The sequence below is a fragment of the Chenopodium quinoa genome, unplaced genomic scaffold, assembly GCF_001683475.1.
Source record: "Chenopodium quinoa cultivar QQ74 unplaced genomic scaffold, ASM168347v1, whole genome shotgun sequence".
Taxonomy (NCBI): Eukaryota; Viridiplantae; Streptophyta; class Magnoliopsida; order Caryophyllales; family Amaranthaceae; genus Chenopodium; species Chenopodium quinoa.
Genome location: NW_018742483.1, coordinates 832,542 through 841,945, shown reverse-complemented (window position 1 = coordinate 841,945; position 9,404 = coordinate 832,542). Strand labels below are relative to the sequence as shown.

Below are 9,404 nucleotides of genomic sequence, written 5' to 3'. Positions count from 1 at the left end.
TTTCTTTCACTACTACATTTTTGATCTATTGCAACCCCTAATTCCGTTGCATTAGGCATCAAAATCCGTGGCATTAGGTCTACTGCAACGGCCATGTACCGTGGCATCTATGATCCGTTGACACGGTATTTGACACCTAATGCCACGGTATCTATGATCCGTTGCATTAGCTTAATACCTGATGCTATGGAATAATTTATCCGTGGCAATAGATTACTAACTAATAATTATGATGAAATTGGCACCTAATGCAACGGATGAAGCGTTGTATAGAGTACGTATCTACTACAACGGTATTATTATTATTATTATTATTATTATTATTATTATTATTATTATTATTATTATTATTATTTATTTTTTTAGAATGGAACGGTAATATAAAATATATGTGTAAATCACTAATTAGTCTCTACAAATCTAAATACACTAACAACATAAACAAAAAATCATTAAATTTATATATAATAATTATAATGCTAATAAATACGTACGACATTACAAAAATATTACTTGCTTGTTTTCGGTATAGTATTACACCCTACTAACAAACTAAAGTTATATAATTGATTCAATTGTCCAAAATACAAATTCCAATATATATGTAGCCGGATTTTCTAAATCTTCACAAACTTGAACTTAATAGAATAGAAGTCGCCAACATATTTGCACCATTTGTGTCAGATGACTAGTAGTTTAGTCACTCTACTTCATCTCCATTTTGCTCGCCATGCACCTACACGTAAAATAGAATAAAATAATAGAACTAAATAATAGAAAATAATTGAATTAAATAATAGAACTAAATCAAGGAAACTCATAAAGCACAGTACAACAATTGTAGTCTTTCAAATGACAGAGGAATTGGAATGAAAACCTTAATAAAAGTAAAGCAATGTTAGAGCCTAGAAAAGCAAAGTCCAATTTAAGAGACGTATACCAGTGACCTCGCACCTTTACACCAAGGTCTTAACAGTATAGTGCCCTTGACCCTGTTCGAACACTAAGCAAATCAAGACCTGGGCTTGACATCCTTCAAGACTCAGGAAAATGTCCTAACCCTAAGTTCAAACCCATCATCTTTAAAAAAAAAAGTTAAAACCCATCATGACCTGATCATAAATTCAGCTTGAATCTAACATCATGCTGGAATTTTCGTCAATGCTCAACAAGATAAAAATTACAAGATTTGAGGCCCAATGCAAATCAATGTAACCAACCAATCAGAACAAGCATACCAGTAAAAGCATAATGAACGATTATTCAAAATTATAAAAATTAAAAAGAATCAACCTGGTCAATTGCACAAGGAATTCAACTATATTTTTGTTTCAGCTTCACAAAAGAAATTTCATCATTATATATACTTAATCTATGCTCTGTTATCCGTAGGAAACACATGACCTCTCAAGTTTGAATATCAATTTCCCAAAAGTAGGACTAAAGTCTAATCTGCACAGGACACACATGACCTCTCAAGTCTTTATACTTAATGTTCTGCTCACTTCCAAACAGAATTCTGAAGACATAAATAGAAGACAAACAGATCCTCAGAAACAACAAAGCAAAACAACTTTCCAGTGAAGAATATTCCGAATACTTACTCATCAAGAATAGGGTCAGACCTACATTGGAGGAGAAAACAGGACACCAATAGAAGGAAGTTTTAGGGATCAACACCGAGAGTCAACTCAACATTTTTTTGTAAGAAAAAAAAAGTAGAAAATCAAATGAACTAGAAGAAAGGAACTTTGGGAAGTAGGAACATTTTTTGCAACTCATATTCAGTAAGCTGACTTTGGGAAGTAGGAACTTTGGGTCCACTCGGTTTCATCTAGAAAAAAAAATGGAAGTATGTTAATTATGTATGTAAATATAATAAATTGAAATAAATTGCCATGTAAATATAATAAACTGAAATAAATTGCATTGTAAAAAAAATGGAAGTATGTTAATTATGTATGTAAAATAACATTTAGTGAAGTATTAAAATAATGTATGTCAATACCATCTGAAAACTCTCTAGGAGGGATTTGAACAGCATCATGCCAACCTTCTCTATTCAAATCTTCCACATAAAACACTTGATGTGCTTGAGTTGCTAAGATAAAAGGTTCTTCTTTAGAAACGGTCTTATTCATATTAACCGTAATAAGCTCATCATCATCCTTCTCTGAGTGAAACCATTGACGTCTAAATAAGACAACACTGAAATGACCATGATAAGATATCTCAATGATTTCAGTTATTGAACCATAATAATTAACATTTCCCACAACAGGATTTTGATCTTTGAAGCTTGCAAAGCTATGTGTAATGGTTGTTAGAGTGAAGCCACTATTTTGAGTTACGCAGTTTGCATCTCGCTTCATGGTATGAAATCTATAGCCATTAACCGAGTATCCTATGTACTTTTTGGCAACGTGAGAGGGACCTTTTGATAACCACAAAATATGGTCCGGGATATTATCATGGCCATCTTTAAGAATCAAATCAACTTTCTCCCTAAACCAATCCATAAAATCCTTGCTATGGTCTTGAGCACTATTCCATTTTCTTTTCCTTTTAGCACTTACACAAATCTTGTGCTCACTGTAAAAAAAAAAATATTTCTCTTACTAACGCACTAGAGTTAGAATAAAGACATTTTATAAAAAAATATTAATAAACCTAAATTTTTATTACAAATCTTACCTTATATATTTCTCAACTTCCTCACAATGACAATTGAACATGACATAACGATGTGCTTGTGCCTATGTATTGCGATCAATTATGTTTCCACGATTTTTTTTCTTTGAGGTCCTTCCTTTTCCTTTGATAGGATGTCCTACCTTAGGGAAAAATGATTTTGAGGTACCACACTCATTAACTTCAGGTGTGGCTTTGCTTGATCATTTCAAAAATCTAGCTATGAAAGCAACACATTCTTTAGCTTGGTTTCCTTCTGCCATTGAGCCTTCTGGACGAGCCTTGTTTCGAACATCTTGTTTCATTTCATGAAGATTCCTCTCAATTCCATACATACACCTTGAACTAACAGGTCCACCCAACTTAATTTGGTCAACCAAGTGTATGGGTAAATGTTCCATTATATCAAAAAAAGCAGGTGGAAAAATCCTCTCAAGTAGGCATAAAGTTTCAACTATATCAGATTGCAATTTGTCAAGATCTCGAGGATCAATAGTTTTACTCCATATACCTTTGAAAAAGCAGAAAGTCTTATCAAAGGACTAGCAACATCTTTGGGTAATGTTGTCTTCACAACAATTGGAAGAAGATAATTCATCATAAAATGAGCATCATGACTTTTGTAGCCTGCTATTTTCCTTTCTCCAACTTGCACACAACGACTAAGGTTGGAAGCATAACCTTGAGGAAGCTTAGCATTTTTTATAACCTAACAGAACTTACGCTTTTGCTCCAATGACATCCAAAAGTGAGATCTTGGAAATTCTTCACTACCATCTTCCAATTCAATTGGTTGAAGCTCTGGCATCAAATTAAGTTCTACCAAATCTCGACGAGCACTCACATTATCCTTGGTCTTCGGAGAAATGTCTAATAATGTCCCAATGATATTATCAAAGAAATTTTTCTCAATATGCATTACATCAAGATTATGGCGATTAGAGCAATGCTTCCAATATGGTAACTCGAAAAATATGAGTATCTTTCTCCACGGATTCGGATCATCCACATCACGCCTTGGTTTCTTTTGCTTCTTTCCAAATGCATTTGGAAAATCACGCAACATATTCTCAATATCAATTCCATTCAATGGAATAGGTTGACATCTTTCCTCAAGTTTTCCGTCAAAATTCCTCTTATCATGATGCCAAGGGTGAGATGGATCCAAAAATCTACGATTTTCCCTATACACAGTCTTACCACTACAAGGCAACCACTCGGAATATGTTTCATAATGACATTCAGGGCATGCCAAGTATCCTTTTGTGCTCCACCCAGATCACATTGCATAACCCGGAAAATCACTCACGGTAGTCATCAATGCTACATGCATGTCAAACCTTTGATTAGTCAAAGCATCATAAGTTTCCAACCCAAACTCCCACAAATCCTTCAAGTCCTTGATAAGTGGCTGCAAATATATGTCAATGTCATTGCCAGGGGAAGACGGGTCGGGAACTAGTAAGGCTAGCATCAAAAACTCAGGCTTCATAATCATCCAAGGAGGCAAGTTATAATTAATCAACATAACTAGCCATGTACTATGGACAATGCTCATTGAATTGAATGGGCTAAATCCATCTGTGGCTAACCTAAGCCTCACATTGCGTGGGTCATCAGCAAACTTTGGGTATAAAGAATCAAATTCCTTCCAAGCTTTACCATCAACAGGATGATGTAAGAGATGATCATTTTCACGCCCAACAGCATGCCAAGTCATGTAATTCGCCGTGTCTTGACACAAAAATAGTCGTTGAAGCCTTTTCTTGATTGGAAAGTACCTAAGAATCTTTTGAGGAATCCTATAGGTTTTTCCATTTGCATTTTGTATGTCATTCTCTGTGTCATTTGATTTCCATCTTGGCGTCTCACAAACATGGCAGCTTGTTGCATTTTCATGCTCTTCCCAATATATCATGCAATCATTTGGGCACGCATCTATCTTAGTGTAATCCAACCCCAACACTTTCAGAACACTTTTTGCTTCATTAAAAGAAGCTGGCAGTTTCGCATTAGGTAACACCTCCCTTATAAGCTCCAATATATCTCCAAAAGCAACATTAGTTAGCTTATGATCACACTTCAAAATAAAAAGTCGGATCATGAAGGAAAGTTTTGAATTATTTTTACAACCAGGGAATAATTCTTCTTGGCCCTCTTCAACTAACTTGAAAAACTTTTTTACCTCGTCATTTGGCCCCTTTCTAAAATCATCACGTGCATCATGCAACAATTCTACTATGTCATCATTAAAATCATTTGGGGTTGACCCTTCTTCATTATCCAAAACAAATTGTTCCCTTTCAAAGTTGATCCCTAACTCTGATAACTTATCCGTTCGTGGAACAAAACCATTACAAATAAGGTGATCTCTCACAACACCTTCATGATGCCAAAAACGATAATGACAACTTTCACAAGGACAACAAATTTGATTTCCTTGAGACTTAGAAGCAAAAGCCTTTTGTACATATTCATCTACTCCCCGTTCATATTCATCACTCCATTTGGCAAACATCCACCACTCTTTAGTTCCACTATCCATACCTTTTGGTAAGAATTAATAGGGTTATTTTACTTAATTTTAACAATAAAAACATTTAATCAATTCACTAAGAATTTAGAGAGTCACTTTAATCAATTAGAAAGAATAGACATTAAATCTGCTTTACAACAACCAGGAAGAAAGAGGACTAGTCTAAAAATAAAATTCTGCTCCACAATTTAAATTGTAGCCATGACTCATGAGTTGTGATACATAAGAGCATTTTCACACATACATTTCCATGAGAAATAAATATTTTATTTGAAAATAAAAATATATCATAAATCGTCAACAAATTACCAATATACTCCAACAAACAAAGGTGCCTTAACCAACAACTCAAAGAAACCTTTCATTATCAGAACCAGCAACAAAGAAAGTACTTAAGAGTCCTTCATGTACATGATCAATTCAAAAGCCCAAAAGAAATTGATACCTTTCATTATTCAGCAATATATATTAGATAGATTATGGTAAAAGCTTTTCTAGATTAATTAGCATGGGTTGTGTAGTTCAAGACCATAGGGGGAAATGTTAGGTTGCTTTCCACCTACACTTTCATGCTTTATTTGAATTAAAATCATGGGATAGGTGTTAGAGATGTACCATGGATAATGAAGCGTGCTTTTACATCTATAAAGGCAAAAACTAGTTACAAGTAGGAGTGAGCAAGAACATTAGCCCAAATGTGGATTCGAAAGATATAAGTCATGTCTGGTGTAGAATAGATTAAAAACCGGACCTGAAATCCGTTCCTTATTCAGGTGTACAAGTCAAAGTCTGGTCTCAAAATCAAATTTAGTTAAAAAAAAGTTAGCTCATTAGTTGGAGTTTCCAATTACGGTTGAATATTCTTTGTGAAACCAAATTCTTCTGCTAAATTACCATTTTGTATAATCTCTATGGACATAGCAGCATAGGTAGTAAATAAATTTGGGAGAAAAGGGGAAGATTTTAAACTATCTCACATCACATCAGTCTACGGTACAGTGTATCTAGCTGACTAAAAACTAAACAAAAAAAAAAAAGGTAACCTGCAAATCTTCCATACTTTGAAATGAAAATTACAAACTGGAATGTCTGAACAGAAGTTGATCAATGTTCGGGTTTTTCCAATAATGATATGAGGATAAATTAATGAAAAATCAGGGAAGTACCACAACACCGCCCTACCCCAGAAATATACATGCTCTCAAGATATCACGTATACCTTTATCTACCAATAGCAGAAACAAGTACATCTACGACTCCAACTGCACGGGCAATCTCAAGATATTATCGACCAAAAGGTACTAAGAAAACCCCTAAACTTCGATATTAGCACTATATACAGTAATATCATTTTTCTTTATAGTTTAAGCCATTTAATTCCTTTCTTGATAAGTTAAAGGGAAAACAAAAGGAGGGTTATAAGCCAAACCAGATAAATAGAGCACCAAAGATATTATATAAATAGAGCACCCAAAATATTATGTACAAAAACAAAGAAGCTCAAAACGGAATCACTGAACCCAGATGAACACCAATCTGATACTCAAACCCTTTAATCATCTTATTTACAAGTACACATTCACCGAAAATTCAGCACATATATCATCAACAAAAAAAACACCTAATCACATGAAACACAAAGGCAATAAGATATGCTGTAAGAGATTGTTAATGACCTATTGCATCGAAGGAGTCCCTCTCATCATATCAATGTTGGGTAATTTCAATACTGCTAAAAGAAACCCATTAAATCTGAGCACAATATACAACCCAAATTTCGAGCACAATATACACCAGAAAATCACAGCATTTTTTTCCAATATAATTGAAGCAAAAACAACTACAAATTCAACCAAACATAGCCCAACAATATATAGCATTTTTGCAATAAAATTAAGGAAAAAAACCATGAAATTCAAACTCAAAGATAAAGTAATTCCATGGCCTTAAATACAAATTCCAAAATACCGCAATAACAATTTAAATTTTATATATCAAAATGCAACAACAAAAATTTCGATTAGAAATTTCAGAAATGAAAAACGGAGATTTTCGAGATATCAGCCACATGCAATAACAATTTAAATTTTATATATCAAAATGCAACAACAAAAATTTCGATTAAAAATTTCAGAAATTTAAGAAATTTTATATACCTTGAAGGGGCTTGAACTCAATTTCGAGATATCAGCCACATGCAAGATGAAAATGGAGATTTTCGCCGCCTCTTGAGCAACCAGACGTCACCTGAAGTTCGCCACCTCTTGAGTTCCGCCTTCGTCTACTTCGCCACCTCTCAATTTCAATTAGTTTTCCTCTTGAGTAATTTCAATTACTTCGCCACCTCTTGAGTAATTTCAGAAATAAAAAATGGAGATTTGGGGAAAATTGAGAATTTGAAGTTTTTGAAAATGGAGAATTGGGGGAAATGGAGAAAATGGAGAATTGGGGGAAGTAGCTCTTAGTGTATTGAAATGGAGAAGTATCAGGTAGTGTACGAGAGAATTGGGGGAAATATTTCTTTTGTTTTTTTTTTTTTTTCTTATTTTTTGCCCTTGGAATAGTATAAGGGTTCAAAAAATTTGGGAAAAAAAGTAGAGGGAAGCTGAAATTTTCAGCGCGCCTCCTATTTTTCCCATTACATAATTACTACCGTTGCAATAGCTTTCCCTTTTATTGATATATCTAGGCTGATGCAACGGTTCATTATAGCCATTGTAATAGATCTACCGTCTGTCGCATTAGCCTACTCTATTGCAACGGCAATTAAATACCATTGTATTAGCCTTTTTTAGGCCATGGCATTTGATGAAAAATGTAGTAGTGTTTCTTGAGAGAAAAGAACCATTGCTGGCAAACGATTTTGAGAGATAGTGAGAACAAAGAAGGAAACACCTTCTTGTCAATACCCTTAATACTCATTATTGTTTCGAAGGCTCTTAAATGAAAGTAAGGGTTGTCAGTCACTTTGAATTTCGGGATGTCGTTGGCATTGAACTTCTGCGGAAGAAGATCCTTGTCCATCGAGACCCCTTGTGAGCTAACTCCTTGAAACTTATAGTCACTAGACAGTTTGCTCAGACTCTCTTGCATGAGGTCCATCTGTTGTTGTTTCACAGGATCATCAATCTTGAGGGTTAGGACCTTTAATGCCTCAGTCACGGTAATCAGTTGGTTCCTGAGCTCATTAACTTCCTCTTGAGTTGCCATTATTGTCTTAGCTTTCCTTTTACGAGCGATTGGTTTGTCGAAAAGTTGGACTTGAATAAAAAAGTTTTCTTTGATCAAACGCCCTTCCTTTCTTGACCACGCGCTGTAAATTAAACCATTTTTGTTTTAATTACTTGACTCAAATTGACCTTGACTTTACGGTTTGAAAAGAAGAAAAAAAGAAGCAAAAAATAGGTGCATTTTTTTGGCAAAAATAAGGTATATATTTTTGGGAGTTAAGTATAGGGTTCAAATAAGTGGTTTAATTGGAGGATTAATATCCAATTTACCCCCCTAAAAATGATGGAAAATACGCGTATACAAGACTCCCTTTGACATGGTCAAAGTGTACATTAGTGTGTGCTTTATGTGGTGAGTGTTAGTGACATGCTTTGACTCTTGTGTAAGACCATGGGACTTAGAGCTTAGATTCGATTAATGGCTTGACAAGGTGTTATTACCAGTAAAAATTAGCTGAATCGACTAGAAAACTGCTCAATTAGAAATAAGGTGATGACTCGAGCAACAAACCGAACTGTCATCAAAACGACAAGACTGGCGCCTCTTTTTGCAGTGTAGCGCCAGACAACAGGACTGTCGCTAGGCGCTACACTCCACAGAGTGGCGCTGCAGTTTAAATCTTGGCGCCATTGCTGGAACGTCGATCTGGAACTGCTTTCTGTATTATTACTCTACAGGGTATGCCTAAAGTCGTACTAAGTTAACTCTGATTAAATTATTAAGATTTATTTACTCTAATTAATTAATTAATTAGGCAAAGTTATTTTAGTCATAAATCAATTTATTTAATCTTAGCACAAGTCAAACAAACGGTTAGGAAAAACACATAGAGTATGGATAACCAATAATGCACAACTAGTCAAGTAGGAACAACATGATGCAATGAGTTTGTAACCTAATCATGGCTCTAGTTCTCTAAAGTTCGGAATATGGGTTAGTCTATATA

General features: G+C 34.6%; 1 long non-coding RNA gene across 1 annotated transcript; it reads right to left on the bottom strand.

Moving 5' to 3' along the window:
- Positions 1-484: 484 nt before the first annotated feature.
- On the bottom strand, positions 485-7,788 carry LOC110719102. Its single transcript, XR_002511038.1, has 3 exons — positions 7,384-7,788; positions 1,605-1,834; positions 485-736 (listed from the first exon to the last, which is right to left on the bottom strand). It is a non-coding gene; the product is annotated as an uncharacterized LOC110719102 (long non-coding RNA).
- Between the last annotated feature and the right edge of the window lie 1,616 nt (positions 7,789-9,404).